This window comes from Mobula hypostoma, chromosome 6 (genome assembly GCF_963921235.1).
Source record: "Mobula hypostoma chromosome 6, sMobHyp1.1, whole genome shotgun sequence".
In the NCBI taxonomy this organism is placed as follows: Eukaryota; Metazoa; Chordata; class Chondrichthyes; order Myliobatiformes; family Myliobatidae; genus Mobula; species Mobula hypostoma.
In genome coordinates this window covers 41,407,875-41,434,097 of record NC_086102.1, presented here as the reverse complement: position 1 = coordinate 41,434,097, position 26,223 = coordinate 41,407,875, and the positions used below count along the sequence as shown (strand labels likewise).

General features: G+C 41.5%; 1 protein-coding gene across 1 annotated transcript in view; it reads left to right on the top strand.

Annotated features, from left to right (window-relative positions):
- Positions 1-17,098: 17,098 nt before the first annotated feature.
- LOC134347971 (extracellular calcium-sensing receptor-like) overlaps positions 17,099-26,223 on the top strand; it is a 90,804-nt gene continuing 81,679 nt past the window's right edge. The window contains 1 exon segment of the mRNA XM_063050659.1: positions 17,099-17,376. The gene's annotated coding sequence lies outside the window, so the exon portion shown is untranslated.

Here is a 26,223-nt window from a genome sequence, read left to right as displayed (position 1 = left end):
CATCTATTGCATCCGGTGCTCCTGGTGTGGCCTCCTCCACATCGGTGAAACCCGACGCAGAATGGGGGACCGCTTCGTCGAGACCTCTGCGCTGTCCACCACAACAGACAGGATCTCCCAGCAGCCACCCACTTCAACTCTGCTTCCCATTCCCATTCGGATATGTCCGTACATGGCCTCCTCTACTGCCATGATGAGGCTAAACTCAGGTTGGAGGAGCAACACCTCATATACCGTCTACGTAGTCTCCAGCCCCTTGGTATGAACATTGAATTCTTCAACTTCCGGTAATTCCCTCCCCCTCCCTTCCCCTATCCCTATTTCACTCTGTCCCCTCCCCCAGCTGCCTATCACCTCCCTCATGGTTCCACCACCTTCTACTACCCATTGTGTTTTCCCGTATTCCTCCTTCACCTTTCCTGCCTATCACCTTCCTGCTTCCCCTCCCCCACCCCTTTATCTTTCCCCTTACTGGTTTTTCACCTGGAACCTACCAGCCTTCTCCTTCCCATCTTCCCCCACCTTCTTTATAGGGCCTCTGTCCCTTCCCTCTTCAGTCCTGATGAAGGGTTCTGGCCCGAAATGTTGACTGATCGTTTCCACGGATGCTGCCTGACCTGTTGAGTTCTTCCAGCACGTTGTGAGTGTTGCTTTGACCCCAGCATCTGCAGAGTATATGGTGCTTACGAAATACTTATCTTCTCAGACATCCACGAAAAGCAGAACCCCAAAAGAATGAATGACAGAAAAATGTTAAAATCCCAAAGAAAAAAATGGAAAAAATATAATATTGTTGATCAATTTTACAGTATAAATATAACAATGCCCAAGGTCTAATAAAACTGTTTAGTCAAACTAAATTCACTCACTGTGCCTTAATGTTATCTTGTTTGATAAACAAGGCAACATTCTTGAATAAGGGCATATTTGAACTGATGAAAGGCAAATTAAATGGCTAAGCATTTTGATCACGTCTGTACTAACATTCCAATGAATAACCTACTATGAACTTTGCCATCCGCTGGAGCTCTGGTGTATAGTGTATTAGCAACCGTTGTACCTGGCTACTGCCTGGTGTTTTAATTGGCTTTCTGTCCCTGATCCCACTGTGGTTTCTACTCAAACGCATTCTATGCTCCATTTGCACTCCAGCTTTGCAGTTATAAAGCACAGCCAAGGGTATGACTAGTTGGCAACAATCTAAGATTCTATTTACTTGACTTATTGGCTGAGATGAGATTTCCATTTGAAGAAACATTTTCAAAATAAATCTCTATAGGCTTACTGCATCATGTGGAAAATGCTGAAGGCCATTTTGTAAAATTGGGAGCTGGGAATGAATTTTTTAAAAAATAGTCCCCTTGGGTCAATTGTAATGTGTTGTGTATGTGTTAATGTTAGCACTTGGGAAGTAATGACTAAAACCAGTTACATGCTGTTTGGACTGCTTTTCTTTGTTCATAACATGTCAAAGGTCTATCACAGCCCAGGGGCTATTTAAAGGTAAAAGACAACTTAAAGTGGTAATTTACTGTTGAAAGTAAAAGGAAAGCAGCAGGATATGAAGCCAATCTTAACTGCTTGATTAAAATACCATTTAGATATAATCATTTAGGCATCTGACTCCTTCCAGTGTGTGGCTGGAGACATTAGCAGCATCTCGAACATGCAGTGCACTGCTCTATAAGGAAGAACATGAAGGCTGCAGATATAGAAAGATGGTTTCATTTCATTCCCCTTTGCCTGGAACACGTTGCTTGGGAGGGCATGGTTGCTAACAGCATTTAAGAAGCTCAAGATCAGCTGGCAGGAGTATTCAGCTTCTATCTACTCCAATCTGAGGTTCCTAACTGCTTTAAGAAAACCATTATCATTCGACGGCCAAAGGAAAGTAATTTACATGCCTTAAAGGGTATTGCCCAGAAGCTCTGACATCCATCATCATGAAGAGCTGGTCATGGTACACATTAACTTGAGTCTCCCCGACAACCTCGACCAGCTGCATTTCACCTGACACTAAAGCAGGCCACACCTGACACCATGTCCCTGGACTACACGAACAAAGACACCTAATTTTTGACTTCACCTCCACCGTCAATACCATAATTCCAAACTCATCTCCAAATTCCTAGAGCTAAGACCCTGCATTCCCCTTTGCAACAGGATCCTTGGCTTCCTGACCAAAAGACCACAATCTGTAAGGACAGGTCGTAACACCTCTACCATGATTATCTTCTCACTGGGGCTCTACAAGGATGCGTCTTCACCCCTTACTTTATTCCCTATACACTCAAGACTGTGGGGTCAGATCCTGCTCTAACTCCATTTACGAGATTGCAGATAATACCACTGTAGTGATCCGAATCCCAAACAAAGACAAGACAATACAGGAAGGAGAAACAGAGCCTAGAGACATGGTGGCAAGACAACAGCCTCTTCCTCAATGCCAGTAAAACAAAAGAGCTGGTCATCAACCTCAGGAAAAAGAGTGGAGTACACAGCCCTGTCTATGTCAATGGTCCTGAGGTGGAGGTGGTTAAGTACTTCTAGTGTCTCAGTGTAAATATCAGCAATACTTTGTCCTGGTCGAGCCACTTTGGACAAGAAAGCACACCACCATCTCTACATCCTTAGAAGGCTAACAAAATTCAGCATGTCCCTGATGATCTTCACCAATTTTGACAGGAAGCATCCCATCCAGATGCATCTGCTCTGCCTAGGACCACACAAAGTTGCAGAGTTGTGAATACAGCCCAGTCTGTCACCAAAACCAGCCTTCCCTCCATAGATTATCTACACTTAAAACAGTGTGGATTCAAGTACGCTCACTGTAGCATACTCTAGGTAACATCCATGCTATTGAGAACAAGGTTAATGAAATAAAAGCAAGACTGTCCTATCAAAGGGAACTGAAAAACTGTAGTGATCTCTCTTTCACAGACACATGGCTTATATCAGCTTCACCTGACCACATTGGACAATTTGAGGGCTTCTCAATTAATCAGATGGACCATTTGGTGTCCTTGGGCAAAGGACACCAATCATCTTCTTGTGGTGCTCAGATGGGACAGACCAGGAGAGTTCCCGCTCACCAGATTTGGAATATCGGGGGTGAAGTGCCATCCACGCTATGTGCCATGGCAGAGCACTTCAGCTCTCCCGATCCCAATGCGGACGGACGTGAAGCCTACACTCAACATCCTCGAAACAGGATACCCTGAGACTTCAACCGGGCCAGCTTCAAGGGTGTGTTACCAAAACGTTACCAGCACATCTGCTGTGCCAGCAGGAACCCAAACACTGTCAAACATTGCTACACAATTGCCAAGCTTGTACCAACCCGTTCCCCAGCCTACACTTTGGTAAATCAGACCAGCAGGTTGTGCTTCTTCTCGCTGTGTACAAACAGAAGCCGAAGTGTGAGGAACCAGCTACCAGAAAGTTGTACTGTGCTGGTCTGAGGAAATAGATGTGCGCTGCATGACTGTTTTGAGCTGGTAGAGTGCGTCACTTTCAAAGACTCAGCAGCCAACCTAAATGAGTATGTCACCACCATGATGGACTTTATTAGCCGGCGCGGAGATGACCGTGTATAAAAGATGTCAGTCTGGGTGCTCCCAAACCAGAAACAATGAATAAGAGCAGGAGGTTCACTCCCTACTGTTCAGGGCTGCAGTGTTCAAATCAGATAACCCTCACCTATTCAAGGAATCAAGATACAGCCATTGTAAATCGATCAGGGATAACAGGAGTCAATATCAATCCAAAACTGAGTTCCAGACCAGCTGTCAGTTGTGCCAGGGCTCCCATGCCATAACAGGCTATAAAATGAAGTCAGCAGTATTGTCAACGACAGCACAACTATTCCTGATTAGATTAATGCATTCTATGCATGTTTTGAACAGGATGGGAACAGAATGTCACTACTTGCCCCAAGAGAGCCTTCAATGCACGTGCAGCCACAATCATCCTACCAAAAGCAGCCAATATAATCAAAGCCATTATAACCCACCATTTTATTCTGGTATCTTCCCCCTTCCTTCTCAGTCCTGAAGAAGGGTCTCGACCCAAAGTATTGACTGTTAATTCTTTTCCATAGATGCTGCCTGACCTGTTGAGTTCCTCCAGCATTTTGTATGAGTTGCTTTGGATTTCTGGCATCTGCAAACTTTCTCCTGAATATAATCAAAGACCACCTTCCACCCAGACATTTTCTCTTCTTCCTCCATTCTATCAGGCAGAAGATACAGAAGTTTGAGAACACAGTTTAAGGACAGCCTCTGTCCTGCCCTTATAAGGCTGTTGAACAGGCCTCTTGTACAAAAAGGATAAGCTTTTGATGTCTCAATCTATATCACCTTCACCCTTGCACTTAGGATTAATGTGGCTGGGCACCCACTGATCAGCATAGATGCTTTGGGCCAAGTAGCCTGGTTCCATGCCAGATATCTAAACATGACTCACGATTCCAACCTGGTCCCCAGGCTCATCACACCACCAGACCTACACAGAGATTCATGCTGCCTCTTAATTGAGATGTTTCCTTGTGGCCTCAGCATGGGGAGTAAACGACCGGTAACTTGCAGTGAAAAAGACCGAAAAGACTCAGGGGGGAAAACAAAGTCAGGTCATCAGGATAACAGCACTGCTGGCACTTGGGTTACAGCGGGCTGACAGGCAACAGCAGGGTTTCCTGCAGTGGCAGGGGTGAGAGGAGAACGCTGTGTCTAAAGGAGAGCAGCACACCTGCTCACTGGTATAACTGTTGCCACCATAGACCATCAGATAAAGCAACAGCATTAGGCCATCTGGCTCATTGAGCCTGCTCCCCCATTTTATCATACATTCAGAAGACATAGGAGCAGAATTAGACCACTTGGCCCATCGAGTCTGCCCCGACATTTCATCATGGCTGATCCAACCCTCCTCTCAGCCCCAATCTCTTGCCTTTTTCCCGTATCCCTTCATGCTCTGACCAATCAAGAATCTATAAACTTCTGACTTAAACATGCATAAAGACTTGGCCTCCACAGTTGTTTGTAGCAAGGAATTCCACAGCTTCACCACCCTCTGGCTACAGAAATTCTTCCTCATCTCCGTTCTAAAAAGACCACTATTCTGAAGCTGTGTCCTCTGGTCTTAGACGCTCCCACCATACGAAACATCCTCTCTACATTCACTCTATCAAGGCCTTTAACCATTTGATAAGTTTCAATGGTGTCACTCCTCATTCTTCTGAATGTCAGTGAATTCAGGCCCAGAGCCATCAAACGCTCTTCATATGACAAGCCATTCAATCCTAGAATCATTTTCGTGAACCTCCTTTGAGCTCTCTCCAGTTTCAGCACAGCCTTTCTAAGATAGGGGGCCCAAAACTGCTCACAATACTCCAAGTGAGGCCTCATCAGTGTTTTATAAAGCCTCAACATTACATCTTGCTATTATATTCTAGTCCTCTTGAAATGAGTACAAACATTTCATCTGCCTTCCTCACCACAGACATAACCTGCAAATTAACCTTTAGGGAATCCTGTACAAGGACTCCCAAGTCCATTTGCACCTCAGATTTTTGTATTTTCTTTCCATTTAGAAAATAGTCAACCTTTTCATTTCTTCTGTCAAAGTGCCTAACCTGACACTGTAATCAATCTGTTATTTCTTTGCCCATACTCCTAGTCTGCCTAAGACCTTCTCTAGTTTCTCTGCTTCCTCAAAACTATCTGCCTCTCTAACTATCCTCATATTATCTGCAGACTTTGCAACAAAGCCATCAATTCCATCATCCAAATCATTGACATATAACATAAAAAGAATCGGTCCCAACACAGACCCCTGTGGAACACCACTAGTCACTGGCAGCCAACCAGAAAAGTCTCCTTTTATTCCCACTCTATGCCTCTTGCCAATCAGACACTGCTTTATCCATGCTAGAATCTTTTCTGTAATAACATGGGCTCATAGCTTGTTAAGTAGCCTCATACAAAGCACCTTGTCAAAGGCCTTTCTGAAAATCAAAGCACATAACATCAACTGATTCTCCTTTGTCTATTCTGCTTGCTATTTCTTCAAAGAATCCCAACAGATTTGTCAGGCAAGATTTTCCCTTGAGGAAACCATGCCCACGACAAGCCTATTTTATCATGTGCCCTGAGACCACATTCTTAATAATCGACCCCAACATCTTCCCAACCACTGAGGTCAGACTAACTGGCCTATAGTTTCCTTTCTTCTGCCTCTCTCCCTTCTTGAAGGTTGGGGTGGGATTTGCAATTTTGCATTCCTCCGGAACCATTCCAGAATCTAATGACTCTTGAAAGATCATTACTCATCCTGTGCCTTCAGAAGATGGCGGCGCGACACAGCATGCGCGGCCATTCCGAATTGATATCGTATCTGTGAAGTAGGATGTTGTGCACAATCCTGATTTGATAGAGACAGACGTGAAAAAGCACGGAGGAACATCTGGAGAAACTTCTGAAATGTCTGCTTTGCTGCTGCTGCTGCTACTGTGCGATCGAGAATCTCCGGAGGGAAGGCCCCAAATCCTCGGCCTTGCCTGTTGCCTGTTGCCAGGGCCGGGGTCAAAGTGCTTGGCAGAGATGGTGCTCGGTGCATCGGTGTCGGGGAGCTGGTTGGAGGCTTGGAGTTTTCGGACGGACTCGGAGTTGGACTGTGGTCGGATGCTTCTGGGATGCTGCATCGGCAAGTTTGCGGCGCTGGAGGTTCACCGTCTGCGTGAGATGATGGGACTTTCGAGAGACTTTGAGACTTTACCGTGCCCATGGTCTGTTCTTATCAAATTATGGTATTGCTTTGCACTGTTGTAACTATATATTGTAATTATGTGGTTTTTTTTGTCAGTTTTTCAGTCTTGGTTTGTCATGTGTTTCTCTGATATCATTCTGGAAAAAACATTGTATCATTTCTTAATGCATATATTACTAAATGACAATAAAAGAGGACTGAGTGTCCTCATAATCTAATCTAATCTAATGCCTCCACAATCTCTTCTACCACATCTTTCAGAACCCTGGGCTGTACACCATCAGGTCCAGGTGACTTATCTACTTTCAGACCTCTCAGTTTCACAAGAACCCTCGCTCTAGTTATGGTGACTTCACACACTTCATGACACCCAGAACTTCAACCATACTGCTAGTGTCTTCTGCAGTGAAGACAAATGCAAAAAACATGTTCAGTTCATCTGCTGTTTCCTTGTCCCGCATTACTAGCTCTCCAGCATCATTTTCCAGTCACCTGATATCCACTCTCATCTTTCTTTTACACTTGATGTATCTGAAGAAACTTTTGGTATCCTCTTTAATATTATTGGCTAGCTTATGTTTGTACTCCATCTTTACCTTCTTAATGACTTTTTTTAGTTGCCTTCTGTTGGTTTTTAAAAGCTTCCCAATCCTCTAACTTCTGACTAATTTTTTGCTCTATATACCCTCTCTTTGGCTTTTATGTTTTGGCTTTGACTTCTCTTGTTAGCCATGGTTGTGTTATCTTGTCTTTAGAATACTTCTTCTTCTTTGAGATGTATATATCCTGTGCCTTCAGAATTATGGCTGATCCATTTTTCACTCAGCCCCAATCTCCTGCCTTCACCCCGTATCCCTTCATGCCCTGACTAATCAAGAATCTATCAACCTCTGACTTAAATTTCCTCAATGACTTGGCCTCCACAACTGCCTGTGGCAACAGATTCCACAGATTCACCACTCCCTGGCTAAAAAATTCCTCCTCATCTTTGTTCTAAAAGTACTCCCCTCTATTGTGAGGCTGTGTTCTATGGTCTTAGACTCCTCCACTATGGAAAACATCCTCTCCACATCCACTCTGTCGAGGCCTTTCAACATTCGATAGGGTTCAATCCAGTCACCCCTCAAGCACACACATTGTATTGAAAGCACAGGTAAGTAGGCAAGGGGGGTGTTTGGCTATGCTGGTAAAAAATGAAATCAAGTCCTTGGAAAGAGATGAAACTGCAAGGGTAAAAAGACATTGATGGGAGTTATGTACAGGCCTTCAGACAGTAGCCTGGATGTGAGGTACAAATTACAATGGTAGACAGAAAAGGCATGTAAAAAGGGCAATGTTGTGATAGTCATGGTGGACTTTAATATGCCGGTAGATTGGGAAAATCAGATTGGTCCTGGATCCCAAGCAAGGAATTTGTAGAATGCCTAGAGATGGCTTGTTAGAGCAGCTTGTGATTGAACCCACCAGGGAAAAGGTAATTCCGGGTTGGGCATTGTGTAATAAACCAGATTTGATTTGGGATCTTAGAAGGCAGTGATAATAATATTATAAAATTTACACTACAGTTTGAGAGGGAGAAGCTAAAGTCAGATGTATCAGTATTACAGTGGAGTAAAGGGAATTACAGAGGCATGAGAGAGGAGCTGGCCAAAGTTGATCGGAAAGGGACACTAGCAGGGATGACGACAGAACATCAATGGCTGGAATTTCTGGAGACAATTCAAAAGGAACAGGATAGATACATCCCAAAGATGAAGTCATATTCTAAAGAGAGGATTATGCAACTGTGGGTAACACGGAAGTCAAAGACAGCATAAAAACAAAAGACAGGGCATATAATATAGCAAGAATTAGATTTGTTAATGCTGCATGGTGGGGTTTAAACTGGAGTTGCAGGGGTATGAGAACCAGAGTACCAGAACAGTTCATGGAAAGGTTGTGGAGGAAGATATTGGTAAAACCTCAGACAAAATTAGGAATCAAAAAGTTGAGCACGATGCAACAAAATCAAAATGGGTGAAACCAGAGCTGAATGTGCACAGTATGTGGAATAAGGTAGATGAACTTGCAGCACAGTTGCAAATTGGTAGGTATGATGTTGAAGGCATTTCTGATTCATGACTGAAAGCTTATAGTTGGGAAACTAATGTCCAAGGATACACATTGCATCGAAAGGACAGGCAGGAAGGCAGAGGCAGTGGTGTTGCTCTGTTGGTAAAAAATGAAATTGTCATTAAAAAGAGGTGACGTAGGGTCAAAAGGTGTTGAATCATTATGGTTAGAGCTAAGGAACTGCACAGTAAAAAGACCTTGATGGGACTTGTATACAGACCCACCCACCACCAAACAGAACTAAGGACGTGGCTTACAAATTACAATGGGAGGTAGAAAATGCATGCCGAAAGGTCAATGTTACAATAGTCAAGGGGGACGTCAATATACAGATAAATCAGGAAAATCAGCTTGGTGCTGGATTACAGGAGGAATTTACAGGTGAATTTCTAGAGTGCCTATGAGTGGCTTTTTAGTTCAGCTCTTTCTTGAGCCCAATAGAGGATCAATGATTTTGGACTGGGTATTGTGCAAAGAATCAGAAATGACCTTTAGGAGAAAGTGATCATAACATGATCGAATTCACCCTGAATTTTGAGAAAGAGAAGCTAAAGTGTGGTGTATCAGTATCAAGTGGAGTAAAGGGAATTACAAAGGAATGAGAGAGGAGCACTGTTCAAAAAGAGCACTGGCAGGGATGATCGCAGAACTGCTATGGCTGGAATTTCTGGAAGAAATTTGGGAAGTACATGATATATATATCCCAATGAGGAAGAAGTATTCTGAAAGAAAGATGACACAACCATTGCTAACAAGAGAAGTTAAAGCCAATATAAAAGCCAAAGAGAGGGCATATAATATAGCAAAAATTAGTGGGAATGTAGATGATTGGGAAGTAACTAAAAAGCCATAAGAAGAGAAAAGATGAAATATGAAGGTAAGCTAGCCAATCAAAGAGAAGGGGATACCAAAACGATTTTTCAGATATAAAAAGAGTAAAAAAGAGAAGAAGGTGGATATCGGACCATTGGAAAACGATGCTGGTGTGGTAGTAATGGGGAACAAAGAAATGGCGGACGTGTTTTGCATTGGCTTACTGTGGAGGACACAAGCAGAATGTCAGAAATTCGAGAGTGTGGCGCGGGGGTCAAAGTGAGTGTAGTTGCTATTACTAAGAAAAAGGTGCTTGGGAAGCTGGAAGGTCTGAAGGTAGATAATTCACCTGGACCAGATGGATTGCACCCTAAGTTCTGAAAAAGGTAACTGAAGAGATTATAGAGGCATTAGTAATTATCTTTCAAGAATCAATAGATTCTGGAATGGTTCTGAAGGACTGGAAAATTGCAAATGTCACTCCACTCTTTAAGAGGAAGGGGGGTGGCAGAAGAAAGGAAATTATAGGCCAGTTAGCCTGACTTCAGTGGTTGGGAAAATGTTGGAATCCATTATCAAGGATGAGGTTTCAGGATACTTGAATGGAGGTGATAAAATAGGCCAAAGTCAGCATGGTTTTTCAAAGGGGAAATCTTGCCTGACAGATCTGTTGGAATTCTTTGAGGAAATAACCATTAGGATAGACAAAGAGGAGTGACAAGATGTTGTTTACTTGTGTACGGGGTGTTTCTTTTTTTTGTGTTAAACTTAAAATGGCTTCTTTGCTATGTTATACTGGGGAATGCTTCTTTGTTATGTTAAATGCTGAGAAAGTCTCTAGCTAGACAGTTGCCTGGGTTAATACAGACAGCAGGGTGCTATTAGCCAATGGGTGGTCATGTATCGTTTCGTTTTCGGGTGATAATGCTGTATCATATGACTGTGGACGGGGTTTTTGGCGGGGAGTCGGAGGAGAGACGAGGAGGACGGTGGATGGGATTTTGGCGGGGAGACGGAGGAGAGACGGGGAGACGGAGGAGAGACGGGGAGGACAGTGGAGAGACGAGGAGTCGGAGGAGAGACGAAGAGACAGAGGAGAGACGGGGAGGACCGCGGACGTGCGGAAAGGCTCCAGTCAATCACTTCGGGTGGTCCCGAGCCGTAAGTCGACAGGATCCAGGTGGTCGTCAGGAATCGATTGAGCTCCAACGGTTGCGCACGAAGAACTTGGACTTTGATAAGTCTTGGCACCTTTTTTTTCCATTACTTCCTTTTCTGTATTGAATTTATATTAATGTCATAGAATTAGTAATATCTATAAAGTGTACATGGTAAAACGTACTGGGTGTGCTGGCTGATGATTGATGTTTGGGATTGATTAGGATGGCAACCGACTCCGTGGGAAGCGTTGAGGCAGGTGCTGGGTGGGATTTCCCCTGGACATATACGAGCCAATATAACTGAGTGTTACACTTGGATTTTCTGAATGCCTTTGACAAGCTGTTGCACATGAGGCTGCTTAACAAGGTAAGAGCCCGTGGTATTACAGGTAAGATACTAACATGGATAGAAAATTGGCTACTTTCAGGATATAGTGAGTGGGAATAAAAGGGGCCTTTGCTGGTTGGCAGCTGGTGACCAGTGGTGTTCCGCAGGGGTGGTGTTGGGAACCCCAAAATCTTGGCCTCTGAACCTCCCACTGCAACTGGATTCTCGACTTCCTTACTGGAAGACCACAGTTTGTGCAGATCAGAAATAACATCTCCAGCTTACTGATAATGGACACTGGTGCACCTTAAGGATGTGTGCTTAGCCCACTGCTCTTCTCTCTCTACACCCATGACTGTGTGGCTAGGCACAGCTCAAATGCCATCTATGAATTTGTAGATGACACAACTATAGTTGGCAGAATTTCAGGTGGTGATGAGAAGGTGTACAGCAGCGAGATTTATCAGCTGGTTGAGTGGTGTCACAGCAACAATCTTGCACTCAATGTCATTAAGACCAAAGATTTGATTGTGGACTTCAGAAAGGGTAATTTTATTTTATGTTATTGACATAGAGCATGGAATAGCCCCTTACAGACCTTCAAGAAACACCACCGGGCAATCCCCGATTTATCCCTAGCCTAATCATGGGGCAATTTACAATGACCAATTAATCTAACAACTGGGATGTCTTTGGACTGTGGGGGTCGGGGGGCCAACCGGAGCACCCTGAGGAAACCAATGCGGTCACGGGGAGAGCATACAAACTCCTTACAGGCAGTGGCAGGAATTTAACCCAGGTCACCTGCACTGTAAAGCATTGGGCTAACCACTACGTTACACTACCATGAGACGCAAGATGAGAGAATACTCACCAGTTCTCGTAGAAGGACCAGAAGTGGAAAGGGTGAGCAGTTTCAAGTTCCTGGGTGTCAACATCTCTGAAGATCTATCCTGGGCCCAACACATCGATGCAGTTACAAAGAAAGTATGACAGCAGTTATATTTCATTAGGAGCTTGAGGAGATCTGATATGTCACTGAAGACACATGCAGATTTCTACAGATGTACAATGGAGAGCATTCTAACCAGCTGCATCATTGCCTGGTTTGGGGACGGGCACTGTACAGGATCGAAATATGCTGCAGAAAGTTTTAAACTCAGTCGGCTCCATCATGGACTCTAGCCTCTCCAGCATTCACCAGATCTTCAAGGAGAGAAGCCTCAAACAGGCTGCAGCCATCACTAAGGAACTCCAGCACCCAGGACATGCTTTTTTTCTCATTGTTACCATCAGGGAGGAGATACGGAAGCCTGAAGGCACACACACAGCGATTCAGAAACAGCTTCCTCTCCTCGGCCATCCAATTCTTGAATGGATATTGAACCTATGATCACTACCTCACTACCTTTTCCCCCTCTTTTTGCACTCTTTACTTAATTTAATTTATAAAATATATATAATTTAGAGTATTTCATTGTTATGTATTGCAAAACAACAAATTCCACGACATATCCCAGTGATATTAGACCTGCTTCAGATTAATTTGTGCCTATGCCCACTGGGTCATTTTGATACACTATGTCTTGAGCCATTACCTCTTAATTTTAAAGAAACTTCATAATTACCCCAACAAGTTCAGCCATACCTGGGATTATGAGGAAACAAATCATGATGAATTTCAAATGGGTCATCTGAATGGATGATGATGCCCAAGTTAACACTTCCCAGTTGTCTGTTGTGAAATCAGTTCCCATTTTTGCTGGTTACAGTAATCTGAATAGATAACATGGATAAGAATCACACATTACCATTTCCTTAAAACATAGGAAGAGGCTATTTGGCCATTAAATCTTTGCCAGCTCACAGAGCAATCCCATTTCTCCACTAATTTTTCCTGTAACATATTCTCCCTATATATTTCCACATCTCTACGGATGTTTCAATCCACTTGCATGAGGGGGAAATTTAGATCAGTCAACTTACCAACCAACCCATATGTCAACAAAGTGCATTCATATTATTTTGAAGCAATATAAGAAAGCTAAAGTTGTTGGGTGAACAGCATGCCAGCAGGACAAACTGATCTGGTTTTAAAAGAGAAGAGAACTTGACAAAGTTGGTGCATTTTTAAGAAGTTATGGAACATATGATTTAAGTTTTCATCAATTTTCCAACAAATTTATAACAGGCTCCAAGTTACATATCACCTCTGAGTTTGGCAGAAACACTTCCTGCCTTCCAACAGCAGCCTACAGCTCAGTACCAACCCAACAAGTTGGCAAATAATCGGCAAAGAATTTAAAAGGCCCAAGGCTTGGTCCTACTGTCATGGCCATTGTCCCTATACTTGGACAATCCAAGTGTTAATTGCGTATGCATTAATTATAGGGAAGGTATTGATTAGTTGTTGCACCTGGTTTGACATCATTCTGAGATGCTCCATGTGCAAGTTACAGTTTTGGGGAAGAACAAGCAAAAGGGAAGAGTAAATACTTGGACAAGGCAGGGAGATGATCAAATCGGAAGAAAAAGACAGTAGAAAGGAAAGGGGATTAGAAGGAATTAGGGATTTGAAGGAGACTGAAATGGACATAAGGGAGAAAAGTTGAGTGGTTATCAAAGCCTATAAACAAAAGACCATAAGATATAGGAGCAGAATTAGGCCATTCTGTCCATCATCTGCTCTGCCATTTCATCACAGCTATTTTTTTTTATTGCTCACTTCCCCATTCTCCAGCCTTCTCTCCATAATCTTTGACACTCTTACTAATCAAGAACTTATCAACCTCTGCTTTAAAAATACTCAATGACTTAGCCTCCACAGCTGTCTGTGGCTGAAGAAATTCCTCCTCATCTCATTTCTAAAGGGATGTCCTTGTATTCTGAGGCTATGCCCTTTGGTCCTAGACTCCCCCACTATAGGAAACATCCTCTCCCCATCCACTCTATCTTGGCCTTCCTAAATTTGGTAGATTTCAATGAATCCCCCCGATTCTTTTAACTCCAGCAGGTATGGGACCAATGCCATCAAATGCTCTTCAAATAGTAACCCTTTCATTGCCAGATTCTCGTGCACTTCCTCTTGACCTGACATGAAGAATAGTGCCTACGATACTCCAATGTTAGAACAAAGTTTTGAAAGGCACTGTGGAGCTAGGTCAACAAAGGGGTGACTTAGCAGGAGGTTCTGAGGCCTACAGGATGGAAGGAGGTGGACAGGTGGAGACCTAACGTGAAAAAACTAGGTTGTGAAGCGTTGGATGGCATTATTCTTCAGATGTTTGAGATTGTGACCTGTGCAATATTTATCAATCTGAAAGCATTTTCTAGGAAATCATATGATGGATAAGGTCCCATGAAAATAGATCCAGCTAAGGAGTAGGACAGGTGAAAATTTATTAACACTATCATTAGATACTTCACGGCTTTAAATTTAAATTACACAGGATGAACTCCATAATTGATCACATTATTCAAACTCCTTAAATTATCTCTAGGCCTTTTGGCTTCTGTTTAGCAAGATCACTTATTGATACTTCAGTTGACTGATGGCATGAAAAGAATGGATTTTGCATTGACTTGGATGATATTTATTTGAAGCATATATAACATTGGTTTTAAGCAATGATTATTACTTTAAACACCAGAGGTTCCTGCAGATGCTGGAAATCTTGAGCAACACACACAGAAATGCTGGAAGAACTCAGCAAGTCAGGCAGATTTATTTTCAGATTCTTGATTGTATCTTTATTGCAGCAACATTGGAAGATTCCACAGACAGCCTATACGAAACCTTTGAATCAACTAAACCCACTTCTGTACAATTTCCTCATGCCTCATCTGTACCTTGTCTTTAAGATTAAGAAACCTTGAAGACACACACTTTACAATAACAGTATCAATATACATCGGGCCTGTGACGGGGTCCTGAATTACCCCTATGAACTGTGCCTTTGAAAAGAAAGAGAGACAGAGATGAGGACTAACTTTTGGACTGTCACTTTAAGGCAAGAGAAAGAACTGGCTAACTCTTGGATTTCTGCTGAGTTGGAGATGGCATCGAGAAGCTTGTAAGTTGCCATGGTGACCGAAGGCGGCGTTATTTGATGGACAATCGATGTTATGATTTTCTGGCAGTGTGTTTATACTCCTCAAGGATATTTGCCTGCTTGTACATTTCTTACACAGAGAAGGGAAGGAGGATTTATTTGAATGAAAGTTGATACTCAGTACGGTGAGGTAAATAGGAGGTCAGATGAAATGGACCTCAGACACATGTTTTGAACACTGAATGAGCTTTGTTGTGTCCGCAAAAAAAGTGGGTTTTTGGAGGATTGATCAGGCAGATCGATCAGTGGCTCTTGCAGTGAAAAGAAAATGCAGTGACCGGTGGGGAGTTGTCCATGTGTCCACCCTTGCCTGGATGATAACTCCTCCACAGAAAACCGGTCCCCTTCGTTGTGGTCACAGTCCGTGACTTTTCAAGGATTTCGGAGGACAACGAGAAGATCGACGGCGTCAGCTCACCTGAAGACTCAAATCTCTCCCTCCCTCTCTCTCTGTCCATCACTACTTAACTCAACACCACGAACTGAACTGAACTTTACTCATCATCATAAGACTGTATCTTTTTACCCCTAGACTTAAAGAAGCTTGGTTTTTCAAATATATATTTCCACACTTACTGATATACTTACTTATATATATAATCATTGCTAACCTGTTTGATTTATCTACATTTATATTACTGTATTGCATAGTTACTAATAAATATTATTAGTTAATAGCAATACTGGACTCCAAAGTGTTTTCTATTTCTGCTTGTTCTTTATTCCCGTCACGGGGTACGTGACAGGGCCATACAAAGCTATTGGAAGAATTTCTCTAAATAATACATAAAGGCATAATGTTCCATGTAAGTATAGACTCTTTGATGTAATAACATTCTATTGGGCTACTTCATACAAGGGATTTATATTCAATTTGAAAAGCTATTTTGTGCCTAATTCTGCAGTTTCGGTATATACCTCAATTATTTCTGAATACATTCTTAAAAAGAAATTACTGGACTGGACCCAGTCTGCTTTGATTCATAAATACCTAGCTTGGGACTATTTCTGCTTGTTCTGTTTTCAGCTTTTCAACTTTTCAGAAAAAGTATGGATGATTTTTGTGTGATAATATAACTGACCAAGTAAGCTAAATACTAACCAAGCTCTGCCTAAAAGCAATTGGATCTAAAACAAAATGTTTCACCATTTATTCACTTATAATACATAACTCCAATAATGTTATTATTACAAAATCTGTTTCTTAATACTTAGAACTCAATTTTGTACTAAGGGAATTCAATCCACATGAGGACATACAGTTGAGTCTCGAGGTCAATTCCTTTCTACAGGACGTAAATGAAACAACCCTGAAAAAAACCTGCTGAATTCCTATTGAACTTCTACTGCTGTACACATGATTTCCTAGAATTATGCTGGTAGTGTTACAACCATGCTCTCTATTAAATTAAGTATTGCAAGAACTCTTTTCCTATTGGAGCTTGTGAGGGAAGTGCAAAGGATCATTGGTTCAAGAAGAGTTAATTGGTCGACTACAAGGCTGGCCTTTGATTTCATATGCAGTTCAGTTTTAGAATTCTTGTATCTAAAAAAAGCTTGCAAATTAGTGGTGATGGAGATGAAGAGATTCAAGGCAGGATATCTAAATATCCTTACATCATTACACCTAAACGAGATCCCTACAAATTACTTTGAACTGAGGATGATGAAACTACAGTTTAAATTTCTTCCATACGGCGGTTTTTCATAAATTTAGATTTTTATTTCCTATTCTTTGTAAACAAAAGATTGAACAACTACTCAACTAGTAGACCAATCAGATCAATCATTAACCAAGATTATATAGCTTTGACCTTTTTTTTAGAGCTTTGCGTGCATTGCATTAATATGCAAAAGACTAAATTATGTTGAATTAACCCCAAGGAAAATATCACAAAGCTGAACTCCCCCAAGTGCAAAATGAGCACTGTTGGTCGCCATTACAGGAACATACATTTGTGTTAATGAAATATTTCCAGCTATCTGAAGGTTATTAAAATATTTCTGTCAGGATGCCCTCAGCTAAGAAATCAATTCTGCAAGTTTCCCATTGACGTTGCATGAATAACTGACGAGTGCATCAAAGGTAAGAATTTGTTCCAATCCAATTTTATTTCCAATTCTTTTACATAGAGATTTTAATTTCATTATAGTCCAGTAATTGGATTTAAAATTAAACTCAATAACTTCATAAGAATTACTTTCAGGATCTTAAATGAATGAAATAAGCAATTGCAGAACTTAAGATGTGAGAGCAATGAACAATCGGGGAAAAATGCTGTTTCACTTAAGTAAGTAAAAGGAAGAAATTATCCAAGATATGTGATCGCCTCTCAAGGACTGGTTTTTACCATAATACCAATTTCCAAAAATAAAACTAGAATTCAAGAAATGGTAAAGTATTTTTAAAAACACTTTTGAAAACAGATAATTTTGGTGGGTGGTAGTAGGTGGTGAGCGAATGGAATATAAAACAAGGACCTTGTTCACTTAATGACGGCTGTTTTGTTAACCTCATTTAAAACAAAAAATATTATTCTAGTAATTCAGATAGATATACACATTGGATGATGATTGACAAGTGTTGAGCTCTCATTTGGTGTGATTTACAAGTAACTTTTTAGATATTTTAGTTGTGAAAATGTCATTAGGGATTATGATTTGAATGGTAAGGCTGTTTCTGTAATAGGTGCCAACCCATTTTACCAGATAAACGCCTAAGCTGAAACTTAAAAATAGATGGTTAAAATGGAATATCAACACTTAATGAATCCAATCTACAAAATGCAACCAAATCTCTTTCAATATACCTGATCAGAAAGTGTGTTTTTAAATATACCTTGTCAGAGCACGAAGCAAATTGCTCGAACTATTGCATTATACTTACTTTTCTCATGACTGGTATTTTATAGACTAGGGTTGGGTAACACCTCAACCAAAAAGGCCAATTGTTTTGTAATTTTGGTTTTTAGTTATCCTGAGCAATGTTTTGTACATATTGCACTGCACACAGCAAATTTCAGCGCTTTGAAATGATTAATACATTTACCACAGTGACAAACCATAAAGAATTTGTTTTAAGTTGTGAAGTAATGTCCTTATAACTGTTGTGAAACACAAATGATTTCCAAATATTGTTGCAACGTTTACTTTTGCAGCTTGGCAGTTTGAGCAATTCATACAATTTATTTTCGAGCCAAGCATACTCATTTCATTACAGCAGAGATTAGCTAATTCCATACTAGAAATATTTAGTTTATTTAAGTGTAATAGATCACTTATAACAGAAGAAAATGTCCTAAAGTGCTTCACAGGCACGCTTTCAGAGAAAAAAAAATGTTATCAAATCTGAAAAGAAATATGAAGAGGAATTAAAAATATCTTAAAAATTGGATAAGAAAGTTAGGTTTGCAGGAGGAAGTAGGACAAGACTTAGAGTTGGTAATGATAGGATGAAGGAAGTGGGGAATGCGCTTAAATAAAACACATGTCACATTCACCACATACCTACCCACTTTTGACCCAATGGGCAGGGTTTAAATTAACCTGAAAATATTTTCCAAAGTATTTATGGTGGCAGGAGCTGCCTCTATAGGTCAGCAAATCAGAGCATGCCGTGATAAAAATCCAGTCATTATGGCGTTCTCATGGCACAAGGTGTGCTGTGAGGAGGATGCCAAGCGGATTTTAGGCATAACAAATGGAATATAATGTGAAAGCATTCACTTTAGTAGAAAACATAGGAAGGTGGAGGATTTTCCCGATTATTGAGAAATTAAAAGTGTTAATTGGTAAGGGTACTTGGCTGGCCTTGTATAAAATCACTGGAAGTTAACAGATAGGCAAAACAGGTAGGGTAATCGGTTTGTTGGTCTTCACAGTAAGAGAATTTGACTACAAGAGCAAAAGCACCTTACTGTGATTCTATCACACCCTGGCAGGAACATACAGAATCTGGAATATTTGCACTGGTTTGGTTTCCCTGCCTGAGGAAGATCAATAATGCAATAGAGGGAGAGTAGTTAATGTTCATCAGTTTGACCCTTGCAACAATAGGGCAAGGTTGTTCTCTGATACAGAGAATGAGCTTACACCCTTATTCAGAAGACTGAAAGATGATATAATTGAAACAAAATTGATGGCCTTGTTAGGGAAATGGCTTGGGTATCTAGAACTGAGAGTCAAACAAAGGGTTTGATATTCTTGGCTGAATTAAATTTCTTCATCCTAATGACAGTGAACCTTTGGAATCTACTAACCACAAAGATGAGCTGAAGATTCAGTAACTGGATGAATAAGACAGAAATTGATGGATTTTTAGATATGAAGTGAAATTAATAATAAAGGGATAATACAGGAAAATGGCACTCAGGGAAAAGATCACCCAGACCAGTGCTGTAGGCATGAGGAGACAAATGGCTGACTGCTTTCAGTTCTCATGCTCTTAATTAAAGTGTCTACCTTGGACTTAGCAATCTATTAGCCAATATCACTAATATCCAAATGTTTGCCAATGAATTTTAAGTCAAAAGTATTTCCTTTAAATAATTAGCAAGTACATGGCAAAAGGAATATATTGGGGAAGATAGTGAGGCCATCATATTTGGAATCAGACCTGTGTGGCCAACTGACTGGTACTCACCTGGCCAATCAGGGAGATACATGTGCATACAAATTATGTTCTGTAACTCCGGCATGGAATAAGTAATGGTGCAATCTTTTCAAAAATCAGTTCAAATATTTAAACTGTCAACATAAATAGTTAACAAACTAGACCAGTAGTAAGTTCCATTTAATAAATAATGTCCTCTTTCTAAATTAATTGTGAGGTCCAAACTGGTCCTGTGCAACACAGAAGCAGCAAGCTGTATAAATCAACAGAATGGGGGGGGGACCCTAAGGATATGCACAGTGGGAAAATACATTTAATTAGGATATCACATAACGAATGACACTGATATTTCATACTGCAAGAAATGGATTAATTCCTTTCTTTTTATCTGAAGGAAAGCTATTTCATGGGAATTTAAAAAATATTCCCAGCTTCAATTTGTTCATGAAAATGGCTCTACTTTTCTCTTATCATGATCTTTTGAGTGATTTAATTAGAATTTTTTAACCAACATATGAGAAAAAATCCAGATAAAGGAGTGAATAGTGAATATTTATTTTAAACAGTGAGTAGTAGTTCATTGAACCATGGAAAAAGTTCCATTTAGTTATCAAGACAGAGATGTAATGTGGAAGTCCTCATTCCACAGTCACTGTGAGGTTTATGTTACTCACAGAGATGTGTCAACTTTTGAGATCAATGGAGCAACTTTTTAAAGAATCTTTAACAGAAAGCGTGTTGAGGTGTCCCTATTGCTCTCTAAATGACCACAGCTCCTTGACCTTCAGATAGATTTGGACAAAGATAGGAGGAGGCAGTATTTAGTTAGGGAAGCGCTAATTATGATGCTATTAAACAGAATCTTTGGAGCATAAATTTGGAACAGATATTCTCAGGGAAATGTGCAACAGAATTGTGGAGGTTGTAAGGAGGCACATGCATGGGGTGATATACTGCGTCCGGTGCTCTCGATGTGGCCTTCTATATATTGGCGAGACCCGACGCAGACTGGGAGACCACTTTGCTGAACATCTACGCTCTGTCCGCCAGAGAAAGCAGGATCTCCCAGTGGCCACACATTTTAATTCCACGTCCCATTCCCATTCTGACATGTCCATCCACGGCCTCCTCTACTGTAAAGATGAAGCCACACTCAGGTTGGAGGAACGACACCTTATATTCCGTCTGGGTAGCCTCCAACCTGATGGCATGAACATCGACTTCTCTAACTTCCGCTAATGCCCCACCTCCCCCTCGTACCCCATCTGTTATTTATTTTTATACACACATTCTTTCTCTCACTCTCCTTTTTCTCCCTCTGTCCCTCTGACTATACCCCTTGCCCATCCTCTGGGATCCCCCCCCCTTTGTCTTTCTCCCTGGGCCTCCTGTCCCATGATCCTCTCATATCCCCTTTGCCAATCACCTGTCCAGCTCTTGGGTCCATCCCTCCCCCTCCTGTCTTCTTCTATCATTTTGGATCTCCCCCTCCCCCTCCCACTTTCAAATGTCTTACTAACTCTTCTTTCAGTTAGTCCTGACGAAGGGTCTCGGCCTGAAACGTCAACTGTACCTCTTCCTAGAGATGCTGCCTGGCCTGCTGTGTTCACCAGCAACTTTGATGTGTGTTGCTTGAATTTCCAGCATCTGCAGAATTCCTGTTAGTTACATGCATGGGGTTCTGGTTAGGTTTGTTTCATTGAGGTAGGGAAAAGGTGATAGGGTGAAGGAACTATGGTTGACGAGAGAGGTGGACATCTAGTCAAGAGGAAGAAGGAAGCAAAGACCAATTGGGTACTTGAAAGTTATAAGGTAGCCAGAAAGGAGATTAATGAGTGACTTTATGTGAGTTAAAAGAGCACATGGGAAGGGTTTGAGTACGATTTAGGAAAATCCCAAGACATTCTACATGTACATGAAGAACAGGAAAATTATGCATGCAGTTAAAATTCCTCAGTGAAGAGTGGGGTGAAACTGGAGATTATCTTACCATATCCTGTTATAGTCATAGTCATAGTCATACTTTATTGATCTCGGGGGAAATTGGTTTTTGTTACAGTTGCACCATAAATAATAAATAGTAATAGAACCATAAGTAGTTAAATAGTAATATGTAAATTATGCCAGTAATTTATGAAATAAGTCCAGGACCAGCCTATTGGCTCAGGGTGTCTGACCCTCCAAGGGAGGAGTTGTAAAGTTTGATGGCCACAGGCAGGAATGACTTCCTATGACGCTCTGTGCTGCATCTCGGTGGAATGAGTCTCTGGCTGAATGTACTCCTGTGCCCAACCAGTACATTATGTAGTGGATGGGAGACATTGACCAAGATGGCATGCAACTTAGACAGCATCCTCTTTTCAGACACCTCCGTGAAAGAGTCCAGTTCCATCCCCACAACATCACTGGCCTTACGAATGAGTTTGTTGATTCTGTTGGTGTCTGCTACCCTCAGCCTGCTGCCCCAGCACACAACAGCAAACAGGATAGCACTGCCACCACAGACTCATAGAACATCCTCAGCATCGTCCGGCGGATGTTAAAGGACCTCAGTCTCCTCAGGAAATAGAGACGGCTCTGACCCTTCTTGTAGACAGCCTCAGTGTTCTTTGACCAGTCCAGTTTATTGTCAATTAGTATCCCCAGGTATTTGTAATCCTCCACCATGTCCACACTGACCCCCTGGATGGAAATAGAGATCACCGGTACCTTAGCTCTCCTCAGGTCTACCACCAGCTCCTTCGTCTTTTTCACGTTAAGCTGCAGATAATTCTGCCCACACCATGTGACAAAGTTTCCTACCGTAGCCCTGTACTCAGCCTCATCTCCCTTGCCTCATTATGTGCTGCATAGTATCTAGCTCTGTGCACTTTACTCAAGCTTAAAATTAGAATGAACATTTTTGACAACCACTAAAGCTTTGAAGCATCAACACAACAATGAGTGAGAGGAATAATACCGATGTGTTTTAGTCCATAAGGTGGAATGCATTAAACATTTATGACATGTCACAGGGATGCTGAGAGTAGAGATGATACTAGACTGAAGTTAGTAGGTTTATTGGAACAGGTCAGCAATCTGGATATCCTTTCTGCAACGTTGTGAAACATGATGCAGGAGCTTGAGCCAGTCAAAGAACATTAAAACAGCATGTCATGCTGCACATCACTGTCTTCCTGAATATCATTCTATAACACTTGCTGTCTTTGATTACATGCCAGTTTTGCCTCTAGACAATGAGTTGTGGCAAGATCAGAGAGAAGTGGTTTGGCTTACCTTTTTGGGGGTTTTTTAATTAACTGATACTGATTTAGTACACATTCAACATAGCCCAGGCCTGGATGTCTCTGCTAGTGCAGGAAGTTGATTTTCTTCATAATCAGAGGAGTGGGGAATGGAGCTGAACACAATAGAACATAAACAAGCAGCTTCACTCCTGCCCCAATGTCAAAAGGTAAAGATTTTGATAGATGATTAGAAGGTGTTCTTCTGATGCAATACTGCTCTAGGCTTTCCATAACTGCCATTAGGCTTGTTAATAATTTATTGTGATGGATACTCACTGTCCAGGACCAGGGGGATTTTTTTTTTGCCAAACTCAGCTTTCTAACATTGCATCTGATACTTGCAGAGATGAAAGAGTTGTTTGTGAGTAAGTTAGACTTCCAACTAATATCCTTTGTTCAGCTTCTGTGGTAAACAGGAGCCGGTTTTTGGTTCTTAACGTAAATTGCAAGTCTGAAGGTAAAAGGACAGACTTGCAAACAAATAGCACTGTTTTGCCCATGACCTATGAAAATAGTAACCTAATTATAGCCTTATACATGCAGCAAGTATAATGAAGTCGTAGTATGCATGTATATGTGCAGATGATTCACCTATTATAACAATACACAAGCATGAGAAAATCTGCAATGCCTGAAATCCAAGCAACACATCCTTCCTGATGAAGGATCATAGCCCAAAATGTTTACTGTTTTCCATAGATGCTTCCTGGCCTGCTGAGTTGCTCCAGCATTTTGTGTGTGTTGCTATAATAATTAATAGTAAGTTATTGATAAACTTTCTAGAGCTTGGCAACAGTTGTTTGGAGATACAGTCATCCACCAAAGTGGAACATAGCTTCTCATACTTAAAACAAACCTTAAAGAGCATGTGAATTACAAAGGGGATTACATAACAGAATTAAAATAAAACAACACAGGGAAACACTGAGACAAAAGCAGAGTCGATGCTGGTAGTATTTTTGCCTATCTCGTATCTGAGAAGTAATGCAGGAGTAGACCTGACTGCAATTCCTCAGGAACAAGGAAAAATGATGCAGCATATACTGATTTGAAATTCAATATCTATAAGATCAGAAGTGAAATCTACAGAAGTCGTACCTAGTTAATAGTTGAGAATAAAGGCTGTCCAGTAGACAAAGTGTATCGGATATACTGTACAGAATACTGTATTGAAGTTAACAGGATAGTAATTGACCATCTTTAGATATGAACTACAAGTTGACTAGGATAACTTAAGTTTATCAGTCTGATTCAGCATGAGCTTCATCTCATCATCATGGGTCAGGTGTTCAACCCACTAATTCAAGCCATGGATGGCTGACTCTCCTTTTACCTTTTGATTTTGAAGGTTTGCTTCTTGATGTGTGTTGGGGTGGAATAGACAACAGTTAGGAAGGATCACAGAAACATGATTATTATAATTTGTAACAGTCAGCAATATAAAATAACACTGAGGTCTATCTTGCACTGCCAGTCTGTAGCTTAATTTGAAAAACCAACCTAATAAGAACCAGCTCTTTTGAAGGGGGTGGAGTGTTGTCAGGGTTGAACATTTCCAAGGCTCTTCGTGTTCTCTGGGGTCAAGAGGTTGAGTAAAGAGGAGTGGTGGACAACTTTGTTGAGTGGTGTGGGCTGAATCACCTGCAGCTCAAAATCACTAAGACAAAGGAGTTGGTGGTGGACTTCAGGAAGGTGAGAACACCCTGTATTCCCATCTCATAAGAACATAAGAAATAGGAGCAGTAGTGTGTCATTCAGCTCATCGAGCTTGCTCTGCCTTTCAATAAGATCTGTCCATGGACTCCTCTCCACCTACCTGTCTTTTCCCCATAACCCTTAATTCCCCAACTATGAAAAAATCTATCTAACCTTGTCTTAAATATATTTACTGAGGTAGCCTCCACTGCTCCATAGGGCAGAGAATTCCACAGATTCACCTCTCTTTGGGAAAAGAAGTTCCTCCTCATCTCCTTCCTAAATCTACTCCCCCAAATCTTAAGGCAATGTTCCCTAGTTCTAGTCTCACCTACCAGTGAAAACAACTTTTCTACCTCTATCGTTCTACCCTTTTCATAATTTTATATGTTTCTATAAGCTCTCCTCTTATCTTTCTGAATTCCAGCGAGTACAGTCCAGGGCATCTCAATTTCTCCTCATAGTCTAATCCCCTCATCTCTGGAATCAACCTGGTGAACCTCCTCTGCACCACCTCCAAAGCCATTATATCCTTCCTCAAGTAAGGAGACCAGAACTGCACCCAGTACTCCAGGTGCAGCCTCACGAGCACCCTGTACAGTTGCAGCACAACCTCCCTGCTCTTAAATTCAATCTCTTGAGCAACGAAGGCCAATGTTCCATTTGCCTTCTTGATAGTCTGCTGCACCTGCAAACCAACCTTTTGTGATTCATGCACAAGCATTCCCAAGTTCTTCTGCACAGCAGTATGCTGCAATTTTTTACCAGTTAAATAATAATCCAATCTTCCATTTTTCCTTCCAAAATGGATGACCTCACATTTACCAACATTGTACTCCACCTGCCAGACCCTTGCCCACTCACTTAACCTATCTATATCTCTCTGCAGACTCTCTGTATTTTCTGCACAATTTGCTTTTCTACTTAATTTAGTGCCATCAGCAAACTTAGATACACTACACTCAGTCCCTTCTTCCAGATCGTTAATGTATATCATGAACAGTCGCGGGCCCAGCACTGCACCCCCAAAGGAATGGATGTGGAAGTCATCCAGGACTACAAACATCTGGGTCCTCATCTGGACAATAAACTGGACTGGACTAACAATACAGAGGCTCTGTACAAGAAGGGACAGAACTGACTGTACTTCCTGGGGAGGCTCTGGTCATTCAACGTCTGCAGTACTATGGTGCAGATGTTCTACGACTCAGTGGTGACCTGCATTTTATTTTACGCTGTAGTCGGCTGGGGCAGCAGGGTGAGAATAGCTGACGCCAAGAAGGTCAAGAAGCTTGTCACGAAGGCTGGTTCTGTTCTGGGGGTGGAGCTGGATTCCCTG